Source organism: Tyto alba, unplaced genomic scaffold (assembly GCF_018691265.1).
Source record: "Tyto alba isolate M040663 unplaced genomic scaffold, T.alba_DEE_v4.0 Super-Scaffold_2, whole genome shotgun sequence".
Lineage (NCBI taxonomy): Eukaryota > Metazoa > Chordata > Aves > Strigiformes > Tytonidae > Tyto > Tyto alba.
Window position 1 is genome coordinate 16,671,260 of NW_024881282.1, and position 23,416 is coordinate 16,694,675.

Consider the following 23,416-nt stretch of genomic DNA (forward strand, 5'->3'; position numbering starts at 1 on the left):
GAATTTTACAGCTCTGTTCGCTCTTCAACTCACTTCATAAGTGACAGCAGTACAAAGAAGTAGAGAGGACCAGCCGCTTCTCTGCATTTGCAGTGGTGTAAGCTGAGATGTGAGCGAGCCCCATGGAGCTCCATGCTTTGGAAGGTCAAGGCAGGGAGAGGCGTTCAGCGTGGGGCCCTCCGGCTGTGGCAGAGAGGCGGGGGCAAGAGGCAGTACCTGCCAGGTGAGAGGTATCCGTGGGGCAGTAGAGGGAGGGAGTGCTGCAGTAGCCCATCTACTCCTGTCATCTGGAGTTATCTCTGTGATGGACCCACCCTTTTATAAAATACATAGCATTACACAAAAGGCTACACTTCCCATCCGCATGCTCCATTCCACATCCCAGAGCATCTCAGAACCTTTTAAGTGGTAAAAAACTGCAAGTGCATCACAGCACCTCACCACTCAGTGCTAAATCGAGAAGTAAAACCTCCTGTTCTCCACATTCTGTGTTCATTCGTGTGTTCATTCTTCTGGCAAAGGCCTTTGGCTTTATTTATGGAATAGGAATGAGCCAGCATGGCTGAATTTCTGTGAAAGAGGCAAGATTTTTATGTTGATAGCTTGTTTTCCGGGGGTAAGTGAGCAGCATAGCTGTAGTCAAATAATTATTTTACTACAGCTGTTTCAGTATAGCTCCCCGTGTGGACAGTCTATTCTGGAATTAAGATGGCTTTCTTCCAGTATAATAATTCTGCAGTAGAAATGGGGAATTATACTGACCTAACTAAATCTGTTTAAATATTGGATTATATCTATAGAAGTCAATTTTCTCATGTATAAAAGCACTAAATTTTAGTGAATTTTTATCTTGATATAGTGCCTAAATACCTGAATTTAAATCAAAATGAGTAATGGAACAAAATGAAAGGGTTTGTATTGTTCCATAATTGGTTTTGTTGTGGGGTTTTTTTAATAATTTTTTTTTTTACGTTTGCTGGACCAACAAAGGAAGTTCTGTGAAGGATCATAGAAAGTAGTAGGTAACTGGAAAGAGAAAAAATTAACACATTTAAAAGTATTCCTACTCAAAACATAGTTATGGGTAACAAGAAAACAAGCACATAGTTACAGATGCGATGCTACAAGTTCAAATTGTTTAGAGAAGTGTACAGTCTGCAGTCACCTTCCTCATCAAAAGTTACATGCTTAATTAGATTAAGACATCATTTATAAGGATGCAGTAGCACACCAAGGGCAGTTTTAGAACATCATCTATAACAGTGTGGTTAATAAGTGATTCTTATGCCACTGAACTCAGCAACTCTGAACTCATCAGTGTGTTTTTGATAAAGAGATGACATTAGACAGCTTAGATGTGAGGGGTGCTACACTGGATAGACTCTCAAATTCTGAATATGTCTTGTGACTCAGTTTAGTGCAGGAGAAAATAAGATTCAATTTATCTTTAGGTATTAAGATTACTGTAAAGACACATCATTGCTGAATAACTTTGACTACTGTTACACAACAGAAGTCTTTAATGTGGAGCTGAAATATAAGAAAAATATAAGTGTTGTTTCTTACTATCAGTGTAACTGGAAAAAGAAAAAAAAAAATCATTGATGTTGAGTCATAGGATCTCTGTCAGTAAGGCCAGAACTTAATGTTGTTCAGATTTTTGCCAAAGACCCTTCCTTTACCTGCCAGATGTTTCCCTGTCTCTCTGAGCAGCCTTATCCAACCAAACTAAAGGAAGGGCTAACACCCTTAGCCTTTTGGTTTTGATACTGGGCCTGCGAGCTGATTTTTGCAGCTTAACTGTGAAGCTAAAAATAAGCTCTTAGGGGGAAGGTAAGCAATAGGCATAAATTCCATCGAGACACAGTAGCTGTTTGTGAAGAAGCAGCATTTAGCAGCTATCAGTATTTTAAAAGGCAGAAGTCCTTGTCAGAAGGTGGTATGACTGAATAAACACAGGCAAACCCTTCAAGCACAGTGGTGACATGCAGTGGTAGGCAAATGCATGTTGTTTTCAGACCTGCTTTCGCAGCCTTTCCATCCTGCTTGCTTCTTGATTCGGTTGCATGCGGCTCAGTTGCTGCTTGTTTTTAGGGATGAACAATTAAATGCTATTATTAAGGTGGGTTTCTCTGCTATCACTCCAACTCTGACAGCCCCTCATCTCCCTGCAGAACCCCCATCTCTTTGCTACTGGGGATATCTATGTTAACACTTCAGTTCAGGTCAGGAATGTACGTACTTCTGTCACATCTCTTCAAGTCATTCCCACATACTGCACTTGAGTTTACACCATGGAGTAGTCTTGGAGCTCACAAACTCTGATGAAGTGGTGGCTTCAGCTATTATGTTAAATCTCCCTTTCTGATGTTCTGCCAAACTCGCAGTCCAGAAAATCACTGTCCTGTGACAGGATGAAGACACTAGGAAGAATGGCAAAGGTGCAAAATGAACTGGGTCTAGGAGAGGACATTACAGGAAAGGAAAACAGATTTTGCAAAAAACATTAGACCTAAGAGGAAGATGAAGGAAAGTTCAGATCATTATTTAACAGGGAAAGTGAGCACGTAAAGAGTGACACAGAAGCCTAAAGCCTCAAGGGTCCTTTTGTTTCAACACATTCTTCTTTCTCTTACCTTCCTTCCATAAAAAGGTTTAATTATGACCCAGTACTTAATACAGTTAATATTAACAGCAAAGTGCCAGGAACACAGACAGAACAGGGAAAAAGCAGGCTGAAGAACACTTACTGAGTTACACAAAGCATAGTGGGAAAGGCTGAAGGGAAAACCATGCCTCCTTGAGGTATCCAGAGGAAAGGGAAGTCCAGCAGGGATGAAGTGCTCAGTTAATATTTGATGTCACCTCTAAAGGAACTTAAGTGAAAGAATCAAATGAGTAGACCAGAAGGACATTTAGTTTATATAAGTTGTTTTATTGTGACTGAGAAGTATTTCTTTTAAAAAGAAGCATACAATCAAGCGGAGCGGTGCATCTGCAAATCCATTGGATTTTTGACCTAGCACTGGTATGCCTACATTGTGATTTTACTAGTTGATGACGATATTTTCTAACACTAGGAAGCAAAATTTGGACCCTGAAACCACAGAAGAAGGCTGGAGAAATTTGTGTGAGGTGTGAAAAGCTGTTTAAGAATAGAATCAGAAACATTTGGTTGGAAAAGACCCCGTCAAGTCCAACTCTAAACCTAACACCACAAAGTCCACCACTAAACCATGTCCCTAAGGGCCATGTTTACACGTCTTTTAAATACCTTCAGGGATAGTGACTCAACCACTTCCCTGGGCAGCCTGTTCTAATGCTTGACAACTGTTTTTGTGAAGAACTTTTTCCTAATATCCAGTATAGAGTTGAGAGGTGCAAGAATTGAGCGTACAAGTGGTCGTTGTTAGTTTTCCACATTGTGTGCGACCAAGAGCTGAAATGGCTGAAGTTGCTAGTAAAACTGCAGGGACTACCCAGAGCTAAAGGGTCCCAGGATGGAGAGCAGTAGATGGGCTGCGGAGCAGCATGGGATTCCAGGGGAGATGGCAGTCTGCAAGGTGGCTTCACAGCAAGGTGGCTTCACAGTTTTCACAAAAGTTCAGTAGCCATTTTAATTCAACTGTGTTTCCCAGCAAGAGGTTTCAGTCCCTGACTGTGACTAAAGAGTGGTAGCAGGAGGGGTAGAGCTACCAGCTGGCTTAGCAGTTGGCTCACCAGAGGCGAGGACTGTAAAATAGTTATAGTTCTCTCGAAATTAGGCATCGTGTGTGAGCCTGTTTATGTACTTTGCTGATGCTTTTTTTTTTTTTTTTTCTTTGCTCCTTGTGATTACATATTGTTCATTAAATCAACTCAGTCGTGGTTGCAGGTGAGGGAAATTCAGCTTGCTGTGCACAAGGTAAATTTAATTTTCCCACATTTCCGGATAGTGTTTTTATAGCAACCCTCTTTAAAGTTGAAGCTGTTCTGTTTTATGACAATCTAAACCTGGTAGAAGTGTTACACAAGTACTGGTGGCCTGTTTGAATTAGTCCTACAGGATACAGAGTAGCAATCTCCAAGCTTTTGTCTTTGAGGACTTGCAGAAGATAGGTGAGTCCCAGATGTATGGAGAAGGTAACGAAAGGCACAGGAAATTTACAGCTCTTTCTCTTATTTTGAGATAGATTACAGAGTTCACTATTTACAATCAGTTTATCAGGCTAATCTAATATTCTTCTTTGGTAGAGTAGCTGGCCCAGCAGTAAACAGTAGGTTTGATGTATCCATGATTTGTAACTCCACTGATACTGCCTCAAGCCTGACATTCTCCAAGAAAAAATAGAAAATAGAGATTCAACTATAGCATGCCATCTTGAAAATGGAAAACATAGCCCCAGAATTTTTATTAATGTCACATTTTAAAAGTAAGAGGAGGTGTCAGATGAGGTGTAAGGGATTTGACTCTGCCCTGGTCTAGTGAATGTCCAGAATGAATTTGCATGATAGCACAGCGAACGGCTTTTGTGGGTATCCAGACTGGCTGAGGTAAGAGTCATACAAGACAGGTTCAGAGTTCAAAGTGATCTTGCTAAATAGAGGAATAAAAAGGGTGGAATATGATAAAGGTGTTACAAAGGGTAAACTTAGTAGGGAAGAGTCAAAGGTACAAGCACAAATTGCAGAGTAACTGACTCAGCACTAGTAGTATGGGAAATGTTTCAGAAGTTGCAGTGAGCCATAAGAATAATATAAGTCCAGAAAGCCATACTGTTTCCAATAAAGTAAATGTTATTTTGAAATTTAGGTAAAAGAATGTTGCCTGTGAGAAGTGAAATCTGAATATTGCTCTCTCCTAGCTGGCTATGCTGCTGTGTCACATGTTGGGATTTCCACTGCAACAGAAAAGATGAAAAATTTCCTGTAAGCTGAGGAAGTGGTATGGGATTGAGTGGATAAGGCATGTTAGAAGACATGGTGGTGGCAGCACTGTTTCCCACCACTTTTTCCTTGCCCTCTGAAAGCACTGGGTACCATTCACTGCTATATCAAGGGCCTTCGGTATGAGCATGGCACAGGGATCAGGCATCTGTTGCTGGAATGTCACTGTGGTCACTGATCACCTCATACGGATCACATACGTAAATTTCAAGGGTCTAGAGCAGAGGAAGAATATTTTAAAAAAATATGACAGGTGAGAAAAAGCTTCAGGGATTGAGATGTTTTATTCTAGGTCTGTTAAGGAGTGAAGACCAATTCTTCTTTGTACCCACTGAGATCAAGGAAAGAATTAGGATTGGTTTTCAGGAAGGCAGATTTCAGGTGTTACTAGGAAAAACATTTCAGTAAGATTAGAATAGTCTGAGGAGATTTTGGGGATTCTTATCACTAGAGATTTTAAAGAATAGGTTAGAAATTACCTGCAATGGTGATCTGCTTTACTACATCCCACCTCAGATAATTTATTTTGTTCCCTCATGATTATATTTATGTAATTTTCATTGTTTCTCTGCGAAACAGGATGGCTTCATCACAGTATTTGAGATGCTGAAAAGATAATTTTCTACTATGGAGAAACTTTCAATAATATATTATTGCTATTCAATTATATATATAGCCTTTGTAAAACATTTAGTATGTTCTATTATTCAAAAACCAGATCAAAAACGTTCCAAGTGACAGATAAAAACACTGTAAAATCAGGTTGAAATAATTATAATATGGTATTCAACAAGTTAAGTTATTGTTAGATGGGCATTTAGGAACTGCAAGAATTGGCCCTACATCAAGCTTTATTTGATATTTTTACTGCACTAATGAACAAATTTGTCAATGTCTTAATAATGAAAAGAGTAATAATAGCAAGTTGGAAAATTATTTCAATAGTTAGCTCAATTGAAAGAACTAGACATACTAAAGACATACATTACATTCTAGTGTTATAGAAATATAGCCTACATGTTTATCTGCATAAAAATACTGAGCTAAAGCTCTTATTTGTGAAATAAGTTAAAAAGACCAAGTTTTGCTAATAAACAGCAAATTGTAGATGAATATATAACCCAGGACTGCCAGAAAAAAGGTTTTGCCCCCAAGTGCTGTTTAGTTATTAACTATATTTTCTGCATAACACTGTTAAGCCCAGACTTACATTGCTCTTACCTTAAACTGCTGGAACGTCACAGGGTGTTTCAGGTAAGCCTGAGAAACTACAGTTACATGCTGGATCATAGAGAAGATTATGCTGGGAATCTGACTTTGCTCAGTTGCAGTGATCCACTTGGTCTTGATCCCTTTTTTCATTATGATCACCAGGAAGAATTTGGAAGGATTCCCACAATAAGCATTTTTCATCCTACTGACCTTTGTCAAAATGTCCAAGAACAAAAGAGAAACCGAAGTACATGACTGTGTCCACTAAAATTAAAAGGTTCTTACCAGCATCACGCAGTTATGTACCAAACTTTTGTGAAACAGTGATCAGTGCTGGCATGGCATTGCAGAATTATTGGTATGATGTATTCCAAAAAAGAAACAGCATCCAATATCTGGTCTCATAGTGTCATCAGACTGCTCTAACATCTGGTCTGTAGGTTTGAACTTTTCCATAATTTGTGTCTTTACAATTGCTGAGATCAAAATCATCAATGTTTTCACTGTGTCAGCTGTTACCTATTTCAGAGTAGTTCCATCAAGGCCAATGGTCAAACTGGTTTGGCGTTTCAGTAGCCCAAATACATCCCAGAAATAGGATGACACTTATGATGTAGATGAAAAGGAAAAAATCCTCACTAGATTTGATAAAAAAAGCTGTTTGTCTTCAACAAACACTCCACATAGACAGTGAATCATGTCATACATATTGGGATCCAAGAACCACTGTGTTTGTTGTTTACCAAAGCTGTGTTGTAATTTCATGCAGGCCAATCTGAACCGATACACAAAACATAGCAAAAAAGTTGTTCCCTCAAATATCAGTGAGTGTAGAAAACTGCAGTAAGTTTGTCAACCTTCCTCCTATGATCTGCTGCTGTCTATACTCAGTAACAGTAAATTCCATGTTTTTAATGGAATAGACCAATGTGATTGACCCATCAATAAGTGGTTTGCAGCAAATTTTGTTTTTCCAGTGTTAGCTCATTAATAATTGTACCAGCAATGTACCGGCTTCTCCTTATTTTCTCAGCAGGCGGTAACAGCTTGAAAGTATAGGTAGTAAATGCACATGTGAAACTAAGATACAGCTGGATCCTAACATCAGCATCAGTAATGATATCGTGACTTTCCATCTTCCCCACCAAAGAGTAGAAACAATCATAAACCAGCATGGTCATCATTTAATGAGCTCAGAATTTACTACGTATGAAAATCTTCCAAGAGCTTTCAGACTGCTTCATTAAATAAAAGTACTCCTCTTGCTCATTGAAACAATTCAACATTAGATCAATGTTGAAATTAATAGAAAATACAGGTATGAAAATGAAAAGCTGATCATCAAGTGTACGGATGAGTTCCCTGACTTTGCTATTCCGTGCAAGATGTGAATCAAACTAAGCTGCATCGGAAATTTCTGGATGTTTTGGTCATTTAGCTAAACACTCAGAATATGCAGTTCAGCCTAATATGCAAATAATAGAGTAGTATTTAAATCAGAAAACATTAAATAAGCTGCTTCTCATTATATTCCTGATTTGAAGAATTTGCTTTCCTTTATTCTGGGTTAGTGGACGCAATGGAGAAGGCAAGAGACTTGTGTTAATTATATGTATTGCTTTTCAAGTTGTCATACCAGTGAATCAGCTTTGCCCTTTTTATTGATTTGTTTGTGACAGTGTTGCAGAGTCCTTAGAGCTAAGTTATTTTCTCATAGCATTTATCTCAGTTTTGCACCTGTGTAACTCAAGAGTATGTCTGTAGCGTCTATATGCCCTTATATTCCAAAATCCTAATATAAATTACATTGCTACTTCCAGTGGCTTGTTCTAATAATATCAGAGCAATTGCATTTACAGAACCTGGTACAAACAGTTAATTTGTTGTTACCTGCATATGTAGAACATTCCTTTAAATGGAAACATAATTTTTAGCTGTTTGTTACACACATTCTGTATTTACTTGAGAGCAAGACAGTGTTGCCTGTAATTCTGAATATGCTTCCATTTATTTGACAGCTTTTTCACACAAGGAAGTTATACTGCATTTAAGAAAGGAAGTGACTTCTTTATAATATAAGTGTTTTTGCAGAAAAACTGTATAGCCATTTCTACTCTACGTTGTATGCATAGCAAAGTTAAGTTCAGTTGCTCTTACAAATTATGAGTAGCAACTCTGAACATGTTTCTCAGTATGTGCAATACCTGAGTATGTAAGTACATATTTAGCAATTTTAGTCACTTGCCCCATACTGATAAGCCATAATAAAAGGTCTGCATACTGTACGTTCGGAACTGTATGGTGTAAAAATTGATGTTATGATTATTTGATCCCAAATAAGAGCAGGTGGTTTATATACATGCTAATGGGAATTATATTCATCTTTTCCATGAATTAAATTAATTCCAGAGAACTAAGTTTTAAGTATAAATTTTTGTTGTGGTTTACTGATATATAGCTTTTATATTAATCTTTAGGATAGACTCTGCCCTTCCTTACATATATCTATATCAGTGGTATAACGATTGCGAAAACCTGCAAAAAAACTCTCTTTGGTGAAGGGACTGTGGCAGCCTTACATCAGCATAACCAAGAGCATCTTTTATAAGTATGAGGATGTCCTATGTTACCACTACACATTGGTCAGTCATAACACTGCAGACAGTTGATAGATACAACACCCAGCAGCATGAGCCTCCAAAGAAGGCCTTGAAAAGACTCAGACGAGGAAGCCAGCCACACATCCAAATGCTTATGCTTTAGAAATTTCTTTCAGTATGGACATCCGAGTCCTGCAGCTGCTGTACATAGCCTTTTATATGGTCACAGGTGTTGGCTTCAGTGCTGGAGCACAGAGTAGTAGCAAACAAAGGGGAGTATAGTCGATGCTGCCAGAGACCAGACATAGTGCCAATTTAATACTGAATCTAAAACAAATACTTGTGCCAATTTGTTTCTAAATGCATTTTTAGTTAGTAAAATTAGCTTGTCTTTTGAGACCATTATCTATTTGGGGATGAATGTTCCAAGTTTTAATACAGTATAAAGCAGGCTTTTTAAAAATCAAAATAAATAAACAAAATATAGACTTACAAATATCAAAACCTACTATTCTATTATTTATGCTCTTATTGTTTAAAAAAGAATCAAACTGTATTAGACTAATTTAAATCATGATCACTCCTTGGCATATTTTGTGAGACATTTATCCCCTATGTAGTACAAATTACTTCTCTAGAGCTGCAGCAGGAGGTAAAGGTAATTCAGCATTAGAGTATGTTGTGAAGTGAATCTGTGTTTGTGCTCAAGGGCATTTCTGGAGTTGCACATTCTTAATTCAACTGATTGAATTGTCATTGTATCATCTATGCAATATATAATTTTAAGACTGCATTTTCTGCTTCTATGAAGAATGCATATTCCAGTGTATTTAGATTTTCACTATTTTGAGATGCATTTTGCCTGTAAATGAGGTATATTTTAGGCATTTCCCTCATTAATTACATCTGAATTCTATTTGCATACATATTTATACAAATAATTTGTCTTTGGTCGATTCTAAAAGGAGAGGTGGAAGTGTAGAGATCCTTTTAAAGTGATTGACTACTTATCACAGTACTACAGATGCTATTTCTGCCTCTGTACAGGGAATTTCCTGCACTAGTATTTACAGATAATAGCATTAACAGCTGCTTACCAAAATTGCAGTGAATCTTAGAGGTATTTAGCATTTTGCATTTGGAAAGAGAGTTACCAAAGGGTCCTTCAGTCCTAAGGACTCAAAATCCATCTTTTGTACTACTACCTTGGTGGGTTTTAACATTAATGCACATCTGGATGCTGCAGGAAGTTTTCCTGTGGGCAAGGGACATACATTTTATTCCAGTTTGACTTGGACTGCAAATGGCAAACAGAACATTTAATCTAGTTTTGAAGATATGAGCATAATAAGTGATGAAAGTGTCACCAAAGAGAGGAGTCGTGAATGCGAAACTGTGGTTGCTAATCTAGATCCTTGGAACAAATATGCATTTTATGTTAACCTGTCACTTGGAAAAAAAGAAAGAAACTCCTGGGAGTAAAGATGTGTATCCTAGATCTTCCCTCTCCGAGCTGAGACCCCAGTCAGCACGGAACTGTTGTTATTCTGGGAGGTCCCGTATAGACACTTTTATTTCATAAAAGCTATCAGAGCTGATTTTCCTCTGTAGAGAGTTCATAGTAAGAAAACTAAATAACAAATGGCAATTGTAGATAGACATTACAAAAAATGAACAGTAGTAAACAAGTCTTGAACACATACAGATAATACGCAACTTCTTTCAAGTGAGCTTTTCAAAGAAGTTCCTCATAACAGAGATACATGTGTTTTCAGGTGCTTGTTATGAAATGGTTTGATTTGTATGAATGAAATCAAGTGGAAAGGAAGCAGTTTACTTTGGTAGTAAACTTGGTAAAAGCAAGGCACAAAGGATATCTCTGTATTCAAATATAACCTTCCTGTAAAAAACAAAGTACTATCTTTTATTTAATGGGATAAGGGTAGTTTCAAATAGGTCTGAATTATTAAAAATACTCGTAAGAAACTTTTAACTATTGGTAGTGAAATAAGGCTGCTTTGCCAAACTTACATTGTAAGCACAGTTTACATTTAGTAGTATAAAGCATCTCATGAACCTGACCCTTAAACACAAGTAAGCATCCCAAGCACAGACCTATCAATTATTTTTGGGTGGGACCTCCTTTTGTTTGTGTTGATGGTGTGGATGGCTTTTTATCATTTTGCATATGTGTATACATATATGTGTGTATATATATGCCTAACAATAATTATATCTCCTAGCTTTGTCCGAGTGCAGAACAGTTGAAAACATTTAAATATCAGAAATCTTCTTGCCTTAGAAATTCAGATCATACTACTGAAAAATCTTATAGAAATAATTTTAAATTATATTTTCTTTTATTTTGTCTGTTTAATTTCTATTTTAATTCTCGTTAAGCATTATTTTAAAACCAAACGTCTCTTACAGTGTTCAGCTAGTATGTCTCAACATCTTCAATATTTTGTTTCAAAACTATTCAAAACATGAAATTAATCTAAACTAGCCTTTTCCCATTAAAAGGGTATTGTTATTTATTTTTCAAAGAAATAGAGTTTGGGAGAAAATTTCCTAGCTAATTCTATCAAATAATTGTTTTACTGAGAAAAGAATATCTTTCCTCTGAAGTGTTTCTTTAAAAAAAGCTTTTAAAAGAACAATACATCATTGTATATATCTTTTAAGTTGTGCTTTGTGCTAGATTGATTTCACATCCAATTTTGCCTTAAATAAGCAAATCATTCTTCCAGTTATTTCCTAATACAACTACATGCTCTCAGTCTTGAGGCAGAATAAAAATCCCTGTCCAGGTTCTGTGGGAAGCAAAGGGTGATGTTCACAGTGTGCTTTTCTGCACAGGACTTCTATTATTCTGTGAAATGTCCTCAGAACAGCCTTTATGCACCCTTCTCATTTTAAAACTGTTCTTTTCCCCTTGTGAGAATAGGAACTTTCTTTTTGCTCTGTATCAGAATATCCAGTTATGGGTTCCTAATGGCAATTGTGCATCATGGGCCATGTATAGAACTGCAGCAACGTTATCTTCTGTCGCTTCAGAAAAACTGTTTGATAGGGCCTCCCAAAACTCGGCTTATCTGTTTCTTTGCTCACATTTCCACTGCTGCAGGGAGGTTTAATTATCTTCAACTGCATTATCTCATAAATCACCTCAAGATCTACTTCTGCATTCCTGCTTTCGCATATTTGCCCAGATTTATTTGTTTTATTCAGCATTTATTTTCCTCTTTGATCACTTAGCATTGGCTTTTCTTCTACACTTCCTTCTGCTCCTTTTCTCACACCTTCCTGTTTCATCAGTACATTCCCGTAAGCCTGATTAAATTTCACCCCCTTGCACACTATTTGAGAACCTGGGAGCATCCCACTGCCTTCTATTTTTATCTCTGCCATTCATAATTGTCACACATTAAGGTTTCTAGCTTGAAAAAAAAAATAAAAAACTATGTAATGTGTCTTAAAATTAGTCTATGTCTGTGGCTGCTGTGGAGGAAAAAGTGCACTTCTGTTTCCAGGGTGAACAAATAATTAGCAATATATTTTAATGAATCAATGCTCCAGTTTGAATGAAATGGAGGACATTAAAGAAAAACAAAGCCAAACAGATATTGGTTTATTTTTATTCTAAATCAGTTCAGAGAAGAATGGAATTCCACTTTTGATTTTCTTACTTTATTGCTCCTAAAAATGCATATGGACTTCACGTGCATGCATCACCAAACAGCTAAAAGAAAGGTTTGCCAAGTGTATTATCTGGTATCCTCAAATGCACTTCCAGGCTACCAGACAAGAGTGATAATAGGAAATGCATAGAGGTGCAGTATTTCGTCTGCACCAAGAGCTGAATTCATAAGTAGCCTAAACGCCCAATTACATAATTTCTTCTCCCGCAAGTCAGGCGCGTTGCGGTGGCCACTGCACAGCTGCTGGCCTGGGCAGCATCCAGGCAGACACAGTCACAATTGTCCCTTTTCATCTGGGTCATTCTGAATTCCCTCAACAGGAAATGGAACACAAGCAGAAAAGTTTTAAAAACATCCCAGACATGAATCAACAAAACCTCCGAACATCTGCTCATCAAAGCTCATCAGAAAACAGTGTATTTTATTTACACTGCTCTTCTGGATGTACTGAGAATGCCTAACGAGGTTAGAGATCACGGGAAAACATTGCTGGTGTGAAGTGTCCATTTCACTTTCCAGTTTACTGACCTAATCTACCCAGAATACGTGAAACACAGTGTATCATATTCACAGCCTCTGCAACTTTGTTACTTATTTTATCATAAAGTGATGCAGTTTTATTAAATCCACAGTTCATATCAAATCTAAGCTGGCTAAAAGTAGGTACAATATTTTAATATTTTAATTTCTTTTGAAGATAAGATAATGCTAGCAAGTGTGAAAGCAGGGTAATAGAAAGTGCAGTTATTATAAATGGATTCAGCAGAGGACTGAGAAACATTTTCATGTATCAGGAGAAGCGGGCTCAGGTCATCAGGTAGAGCAGCTCAGCATAACCTACTGACTGCATCCTGCACTGCCAGGGAATTGGGCCACTGTGTTTAAACATCTAACATTGTATGGTTTTTCAGATCCCATACTCTGTCCTCAGCCAGGGTTTATGTGAGAAGTCCTTGTGAGAAGTCTTCTTACCAGGGCAGTTCTAATTCCAACTTTGTCCAGAGTGAGCGCTCAGGTAGTTACAGCTACATTTTCTCAGCAGTTGGTATTTTTGTAGAGCTACATTCAAACTGTGACACAGGGAAATGCTTAGCTCAGAGGTGGACACTGGGTTACCTGAGCTATTTTAGTTATTTCAGGGAGAGGTTCACTTCAACTACAGTGAGGAAACATTAGCTTACAGCAGCTGTGACCTTGTTCTTGCAGATGTCCTCATACTTCCCTCTGCATATCAAAAGGGAAACAAAATATTTTGTGGTAGTTAAATTTGTTGGGGAGAGAAGAGAGTGTTTTAATTTTAATCGTTCATTGATTCCTGCCTTTTTCAGACATTTTAAATGGTGTCTATCACCTTAGCATCAAAACATCATGTAGAATTTCTCTGAGGCTTTTCTGTTTGTGTTCATAGGAAAGGATCTTCCATAGCAATGAGTGCTTTTAAAGACAGCCAGTGTAGCACCCTGATCACTCTCTTTAAGAGTCAGCTTGGAGATCATGCAGTTTTCTCAGTAAATTCCAGAAGAAGCAATACTTTCATAGTGTTGGTTTGGGGAAAGAGGACAACAGCATTGATGAATGGCTGGAGCAGCTGTAAGTCACATAAGGGGTAATTATTTTTTGCAAGTGTGGAAAGGAATTTTATTCTGCATGTCTGTTGTGTAGCTCCAAAATACTGCTGTCAATGCCAAAAAGGATAAGCACCTGCTAAAAGAACTGTGGAGAGGATTATCTCTCTTACACATACACTTATGCAATATGTACTACACATGGGACCATCTCCAGTTTTTTTCTCTTTCTCTCGGCATTTTTCTAGCCATTGAGTCAATTGTTCACCCTCTCTGCCTGACCTGTGAAAAAGACATCTGCTATGTAGGGAGGCCAAATATCAACATATGACATACTTCAGTTACCTTGTACCAACCTGCTAGGACAGAACGCTTGTTTTTTAACCTATCTACTTTTGAGTTCTCCTGTGTGGTTTTGTCATTGGGATGTGGGGCCGGTACTCTCTCCTGCTCCTTATCCCTCCTCACCAGGCTGGAAAGAGCTACTTGCTAATTTCCCTCCACCTGTGCAGCTGTAGCGATGCTCTGCCAGCAATGTTAATGCTCCCTTGCCAGTTTTTAAACATTCTGCCAAGTAGAGAGAATTAATAACAAGATCTGAATCATCTCTAAAGTAACCCCAATGCCCCTGTGTCCTATTCCTCCAGTATTATGTCATTTTTCAGCTCCTGTCCAGGATAATAAAAAGGATCTCTTATAGCCCCACAGCTGAGAAGTGTTTCAGGGCGGGCTGCACCATTTATTCAGGCTACCCTTTTGCCTTTGTGGCTCTAAACATTTGAAAACCTTTAGGCCAGATTTTACAGCCCATGTCATGCTGCTCAGCTGGTGCAAAGTGGATGGACTCCAGACAGAGCTGGCAAGTGGCCACAGCCTTCCCCTCGTGCCCGTGAAGGCAGCCGGGAAAGCGCGGCGCGGCTCACGTCCTCTGCGGTGCGGCGTGCAAGGCAGCCCAGCCCCAGGCCCCCGTCACCTGGGGGGGGGAGCCCCGGGCTGGGCTACGTCCCATGTCTGCGTGTGCCAGGCGGCCCGTGGGGACACAGCTGACATTGCCTTCTCTGAGGACATCCACGTTTAGAGTGGACCTTTTGATGTTTAGACAGGAAAACAGAAGAGTTAAAACAGTCGAAGGGTTTGGGTGAAGATTAAACTAATTGGGAGGAGCTACTAAACCTGAGTCATAGCTGATAATGTCTGCGTTATACATGCCTACTGTAGCTTCAGCAGCGTCTTCCCACTGTGTTGTGGGCTGAACTTACTTGATTCTCTTTCTTTTGTTTCATCCTTTTTACTCCATTTGCAGAGATCTTAAAGCATCAAGGTGAACTGTCAAAAGTGAATAGCGGCAGATGCTTTGGGATGGCCGTGCTCAGTTAGTGCCCTACCTTCAAGAAGTGCTGACAACCATCCCTTTCATGTTTAAAAAGAAGGTGTTTCACTTGTTTCAATAGGAAAACTTGGCCTCCAGAGACCTATGCAAGCTGCATGATGGTGTGCAGAGCAGGGGTAAAGGAGTAGATCTCACTTCAGTCAGCTATGGTGCCCATTTCTGCTCCTAGCACCTTTCATTCCTGGTGCAGCTACTGGTGGCTTGCTTTGGCTGAGTGTCACGCTCTCCTCCCCAGTGTTCTGGGGAACGTCTGCACAGCCATATGCATCACCTGGTACACTCTGAGCTTCTCCCCTCCCTTTTCTCCTGTCTCTCTTCTACCACATATAAATAATCATAAACTTTATTTCATATTCAGATGACATCCTTGCTTATCTCCAGCTCTCTGTGGTGCATTTGGCTTTCCCCTGGGCATGAAGCCTGTGAGGGAGCAGTTCTGCAGCTCTTTCTTTCTAATTCTGCAGCCTACATTTTCTGTCTACCATTTGGAAAGAAGGACAATGCTAACTGCCTGCAAGGGCATCCCTAAATATGAGTGTGGAGATTCTGAGACAGCTTGTACTGTTAGTGTGGTGAAAGGAAAACCTCTTTTTTAAAATGTAAACATACTCTAATACTTTGCCATCCACCTGTCTGTGGCCATCCATTGGCCTTGTCCTGCCCTGAGCATGTGAGTTGCATAGATATACCACATCATGTTCCCTTTTACAACATCATATAACCACTACTTTTATTAATAAGGGATTATTCCACTGTGGCTGTGATAGTAACAGAGTGGTCGGTCGTAATGAACTGACCTCAGGTGCTGCTTAAAGGCCTAATGGGAGGTGTGAGAGAAAGAAAACATCTTTTTTAGATTAAGTTCCACATGCTTTCATTGTCCTGGCCAAGAAGGGTCACCTGGTTTGATGCACCTGTCAAAAGAATATTCTTATTTTTTCCCAGTACCATCTTCCATCTATTTCATTATTAATACCTTAATATGACAAATTAATATGTCTGAAAGAGGTACCTGGTACAAGCCACTAAATTCCTTTTGGTTCTCTGCTCCGTTTGTAGTAAAGAAGCTGTTTCTGAAGGCCTCAAAGTTATCTGGCTTGGAAAGAAAAATCCAATCTCTGGCAGAGACTGGAGTTATAAAATTTGACCTACTTAAAAAAAAATCCTATTAGATAGATTTACACATGGCTCCCTGAGATCAGACTGTCCAATATGAAGAATAGGACCTGAAGCCTTTGAATGGGACCTGAAGCCTTAAAGCCATTTAATGCTGTCAAGTATTTTTTCCAGGTTTCTTTTCCATGCCTTTTTCAGATTATGGTGCTAAAAACAATGAAAAATACAGTCTGATCCATATGGAATTCATAGTTTGGAATATCATTGTGCTCAGCCACTAAATTTGTTACATCACAATTTGATAAACAGCATTGCTGGAAACAAGAAAAAACCCGTTTAATATTGTTTTGCCACAACTAGTTACATGGCATGGTGTGCCTCCTCAGAAGCTATTCTGAGCTCTGAAATAGTCAGTTCTCATTTTAGCTTGCTGTAGTTAAAACCGTTTTATCTTGACATTGTACTGCTTCATGTCACCCCATGCTGCAAAGCCACATGACTCTGTTGCAAAACTAACAGTATTGAGTGTTTTTTTTCTTGAGTCTCTTTCTTGAAGAGTCATGTGGTTTTGTGAAGCTCTCATCACTCTTTTCTGTCAAAAAAAAAAAATTTAAAAAGGAAATTTCTGTCCCGTTTGGTTATAAAAAAAGAGTTTGTGACCCCAACCACTGCAGTGGCTCAGAAACTAGGGGACAAAATGAAAATCCAAGTATGTATTGTTATCTTTAAATCCCTTTTTTGTATTAGTCTTCTGATTTTCTTTAATTTCAATAATGATTTTGAAAATTTGTTTGCTTAGCTTGGTTAACGAGGTCCTACCGAAAAAAAAAACACCACCAGACCAACCCCCAAAACCAAAACCCTGCAAAAGATCTTATGAAATTCACAACTGGTAATATTTTGATTTATTGGGATCATTCCCTGCTCCCTTGTTCTCTTCGACTTATCTTTTAGATAATAATGTTCCTGTAAAGGGAATACATGTTTTCCAGAATCTTGGTACCTCCTTTGCATAACTGTCACAATTTCCATCACCTGGGCAGAAAAAGCAATTGCCCATGCCAACCTGACATAACTAGTGAATTTGCTTGCTGCATTCCCAGCAAGAGGTACTCAAGAGAGTTACCCTTGGCAAAACTTGGCAAGATGTTTTCTCCAGAAAGTGTCAGGGAAGTTATTTCTGGGTCCTGAGCAAATACCTTTTTCTCCAGCATCCTAAAATCTAAGCAACAAGGAGAGGACATTACTGTCTTGGGCATATTGAGCTCTTACTGGCTTTGAGCAATATTGGTACAGTGTGTATTGCAAAGCAGAATAGCTTACTTTCTAGGTAATAAAGTAAGGATTTCAATTCAGCATTGTCATTTCCTATGTTCTTTCTATGAGAGCTTATGGGGAATCTTTGACAGAGAAGATACACATATTTTAAAAATCTATAGTAATAAATATGTACTGGTCATAGTAATAAACTTTCTCCAACCTTTAGCTTTTTAAAAATGGTTGTGACTATACGAGGACTAGATTCCCAGCTGTCATCAAAAGCTACAAAAGAGGCATTTATGCATTTATCCTCTGAAGGCTGGTTCCCAGGGCTCCCTTCTGACATGACTACTGTGCCAGGAGCTTGCAGCTTTTACTAACCTCAAGCTAGGGAATCCCCATTGAGGGAAGGCTGGTTTCACAGATGTAGGATACAGCCCAGCTACTCTTATCATTAAAAAGGTATGTGTGTACATGTGTATGCATACATGTGTGCACATGCCTTTGCGTGATTAGACTTTATTTTGCATTGTATCTGCAGAAAGAAATACTCCTTAGAATTTCATCTCACCTTAGTTTGACTTGGCTAACTCAAGCTGAGAACATACCTCTTGTCTGTATGATACCTCCTGTATGTTTTAGTCTCGATAGACTTGAGCAGTAATTGTATCTATTAGAACAGGTACAAATGGAAGGTGAGATGTTATTGGTCTGAATTAAAAGACTTTACACCAGTTTTGCATTTAGTTGTCATAAATGATCATGAAAATACAAGGCCTTATATATTGATTCCTCCTTCTTCAGTCCATTGAGGTTTACAGTACATTTGACAAGTGAGTATTGACCTTCATATGGTGTTGGTCAGTGTTACCTCTTAGAACACTGAAATCTTAGTCTCATCTGAACAGAAGTGGATATCCTCTTATTACCTCTCCTTTTTATACATGGTTTATTATATTATAAATAAAAATATATTAATTTAGCTTGGCTTTACTTTGAATCATACATATACTTGAATTTTGAAATAGGGTATTTGAAATTAAAATAATGTATTAAAGATCTCTTGTGAGATCTAATGGATTTATAAAAATAGAAAACTGCAAGTACAAACATAAATATTTATGCTGAATTTTCTTATCTCTGTTTATATTTTATATAGCATAATCTTTCTGTCATAGGATTAGGTTTGGTCTGCCTCTGGTTTGTGTGACAAGAAGTTTAGAGCAGATCATGTCAATCAGCATAAATCACAATGCAATGAGTTACTGTCAGCACTAGAAATGTGAAAGTTTTTTAATGCATGACTAATGTATGTGCATGTCTTGTTCTTCTGAATTAAAAAGACCATTTGGGGCTGAAAATTAAATCCTAGATGAATTGTTTTTCAGTTAACAAAATAAGGGGAACAAAGCTTTTAAAACACTTTGTGATTCATAGATACACTTCATAGAGTGCACATGGCAGTGGCTGTTCCTTCAGTCTGATTGTGCTTTCACTGACAGTGATGAAAATCAGGAGTATCTCCAGCTAAGTCAGTGGAGCTACCTGGGGTAAGATGAGAACAAAATGAGGAATTTATTGTCACAGATGTGGAGCAGATATATAGCAGTGATGGATTATTTCTTCATGGACTATGACACAGCTTGAAAGAAGAAAAAATAGTAGTGGCCTATAGGCAATTGATTTTTTTTTTTTTTCAGTGCTGAATGCAGGTAGAGCCATTGTTTGCCACTGCTCTTATGCAGAGAAACAACTGGAAAAGTACAAAGAAGTTCTACTAGATGTGAAGATGTTTTACAAAGATGTTTTCAGTTTAATGATTGGAAAACAGTAGTTTGCCTTTCTATAAAGGAAAGTATATGTCTCTGAAACTGCTGGCATAGTCTGCCTGATAGAAAACAAATGAGAGAACTGTATGCCAGAGACTTCTTGAATATTTTTTTATTTGCAGCTAGTGATCTCTGAGTAAATTCAGACTCATTCAGATTAAGATGTTTTCTTGTATGTCAGTTTGAACTATTGCATCTTTCAATGACTAGTATCGTATTTCATTTTTTAGCTAATGGACGACTTTGGGTTAAACAGATCAATCTAGACTTTAATTTCTGATGTTTCTTTCAAATTGCTGTTAACTCCCCTCAGCCTTACATTCATACAGGTTAGTATAATGGTTATATTTGATTAATAGTGAACATTGCAAGTTACTATCTGGTGATAGTAACATCTAATAATCCACTTAATTTATCTTTTTCTTGCTGTTCCTTGTCCTCTGCAAATTATCTAACTCTTGGTTTTGATCCTTAGCAAAAAAAAAAAAAAAAAAAAAAAGGCCACTTATTTAAGATTTAATATTATTATTAAGATAATACCAAGTACAGACTGACACTTAATTCCAACTGCTTAAAATGCAGAGGGCAGAAGATTCACTCAAGGATAGAACTTTAATAGCCAGCAGGACTTCAGTAAATTTAGTGAAAAAAAAAGCAAAAGAAAGATGTTGAACTATTATTTCTGTTTGGTATGAAGATTAAAAAAGAGTTACTAACAAGATGGGGAATTTAAGAATCAAAAACTCCTAAAGTAAATTACTTAGAACACTATTTTAAAGTATCCAAACAAAAATTTCAAGGGATGGAGTCCTGGGCTCAGAAAATGCCTAGTGGGATGAATCCAGACATTGGCAAACGTAAAACATTAAAACTATGTGACTATCAAGGTTTCACTAGAGGGAGAGGAAGCTACCAAGAAAATCCCCAGGGATCACAGCTTTAGATTTTATTCAGTGCCTTTGAAATGATTCAGAGGACCTGCAAAAGGTATCTAAGAAAGATAATAAAACAAGCTATTGTTACAAGAGGCCAGGTGTTCTCTTTCTCCACATGAATGCACATGAGCAAATATATAGTAGATCTATAGATCTATAGATATTACAGATTTAAGTGGTGATGGAAAGGTGACCATTTCAAAACTCATGAAGAATTTTGTATAAAGTTTTGAAATTATAACATGAAAATGACACAGGATACTGCTGAAGGAAAAGGTATGGCATATGTCAATTATCAGTTGGAAATTGCTATGAGTAACAATATCTTGAGTTATACTAGTGAAGCCAAAGATGAACTATTATAAAGATGACATCAAGTCATGTCAGAATTTAAGCCAATATCTGAACAATAGCAAGTATGATAAAACTGACAGTGTAATACATAGAAACTGCTTTTTAGCCTTTTTGTGCAGCATCTGATGTTACATATGGTAAGAGGAAGGATCATGGATAGACTGGACTTTGTTTTGCTCAGTGTCAAATATTATATGCTGTAAGGTAAAAACAATTGAAATGACTCTCAAATAAAATGATACAAAGCCAGTCTCTCAAAATTCTCTGACCAAAATTTCTCTTGGATAATTTGTCCGACTGTATCAGTGTGGTAGGGCTGTGGTAATTTATCCCAGGTGACAGTAGGCCTTAGAGCTTTAAGATAAGCTATAATAAAGAAGATATTTCGACAAAACAAACACTGAGAAGTAATCAGTCTTTAGCTCCTGAATGAAAAACTACCATAAAGCTAATAAATTGTTTTTAAAATTAATGACAACATAAGGTGAAAGTCTGGTTTCTGAGGGGAATCAACATTTCATTCTGATACTCAAGTTGAATCATACAATGCTCCCCTGCAGGGAGCAGCTCCTGTGTTTCCTGCTGTTAGCTTGTAAAACTCACCTTCAGGTGATGCCATTGAGCTAGTACAACTGGTTAATGTTTGTGTGGAAAATTAGAAAACTCAAATGCTTCAAGCTAAATATAAAGCTACTTCTTGAACAGCTAAAATTACTGGGTTTGGGAGCAATAAAATTATAAATATAGATGGTGGAATGGTAGAAGGAAAGATATGAGCATTTCTGTATCATGTTGTCTAAGCAGCAATTGTAAAAGAAACTTGCATATCTGGTGCTGTGACAATCTAAGTTACTGCAGACTCTTTTACCACAGAGTGAAATACTTACTCAAATATGAAGAAAACAATAAATAATTAGTACCCATATGATAGAAAACATTTTTGGGGTTTCTTCCATGATCAGGTTTAGGGTGGCTACCACCCACTAAAACCACAGTGAAATAGAATCTTATTTTCTCAATTACAGGAATAAAAGTTCTGTGATTACTGTACCATGTAGTTAAAGTGTCTAATGAAAAAACAAAACAGGCAGACAAATTCCTCTACTTTCTGGTAGCTCAGAAATGTCATACTTCAAATCTAACAAGACATAGATATATATATATAAAGAGGTAAATGAACCTAAAAATCCAAAATCACTTTCAGTGAAGTTTTAAAACAAGAATTTTCATAGATCTCTGATGTCTTTATCAGGTCTTATGTATTTGCAGTTTTTAGCGGAGTATTTGTGCTAGATTCTTAGAACTTATTTAAAAGGCTAGTATTTGTCATAAATTGGCAATTAGCTAATTATCAGACTGCTTTGAGACAGACTGTCTCATTTGGAAAAAAACCTACTTAAAGGTATTTGAACAAAAAAAAATTTTAAGGAGTTCCAGAACTATTGCCATGTGGTATATTCACACATGGCAGACTGGACATCTTCTCATCTGCTAAGTTGAGAAGGAAATAACTTTCAATTCCGAGTCTTCAAAACATGTATTAACTGTCCACTGTGTTCACGCATATTTCCAGTTGTACATCTGGTGGAATGTAAAGTTATCAGCCACAGTTTTAAAAATGTCCTCGTGTTTTGGTATCCTTCCATTTTTAATACAAATTTGACTACATATTTGTTACCTAGGGACCTTAATTTATGTAAGGATTAATGTAGCCTTTCTGCAAAGAAGAATCCAGTTGCGTTTCAGACTGGGCATTGAAAACTATGTTATGCTTTGCAATATCTAGGCAATCTAAACATGTCCTGATGTGGGTGGGGAGTTTGTTAATAACATAAGAGTCTATAAAATACGTAGTGTTCAAAGCATATTGTTTGTTTACAGAATATTTTAGGACAGTTGGGCAGATAAAAAGGAGTTCCCCTGGAAAAAAAATAATATTGTTTTTCTGACTTGTCTATTGCCAGTAGGTTAGTTACAATAATAGTAAGTAAATTGCTGATAGTTTTAGGAATAATGGTGTATACAATAAAGACATCATAGCAAGTGAACAAAAAAACTTGTCTATCGGAAAGAAATTGCAACCTCGTGAAAGAAAATGTTTTGTACAAATGTGGCTAGAGAAATAAATCAGTGCAGGATGAACTAGTATGTGGATTTATAGCAGATTGATTATTCCACAGTAACTACGTGACTATGAGGAAAGTTGTCTAAGTGATCCGACACAGGTGTAAGCTCAGAGCCTGCACTTGTTTGCCTGGTGGTGACCCATTAATTTATTCACTTAATAAATGTTTGTCAAATGTTAATAATATAGTACATTATCAACTAGCCAATTAAATTTTATAACCTTGACTAGCAAAAACATTTAGGAGTCAAAACTCAAGTATAAGATTAGAAATATATTTTTTGGACCTCAGTGGAGGCCTTAGTAAACTGAAATTAATAAAGCAGGCAAAATCTGATCTAGTATAGGTAGCAGTGTTTAAACCTCAAAATCTTAGCGAATTTATCAAAGTTGAGTGGTTACC

At 37.5% G+C, this 23,416-nt stretch overlaps 1 protein-coding gene across 8 annotated transcripts in view; it reads left to right on the plus strand.

The window, feature by feature from the left end:
• Positions 1 to 23,416, plus strand: part of GRIA4 (glutamate ionotropic receptor AMPA type subunit 4) — a 240,246-nt gene that overhangs the window by 79,263 nt on the left and 137,567 nt on the right. The gene's annotated exons all lie outside the window — the stretch shown is intronic.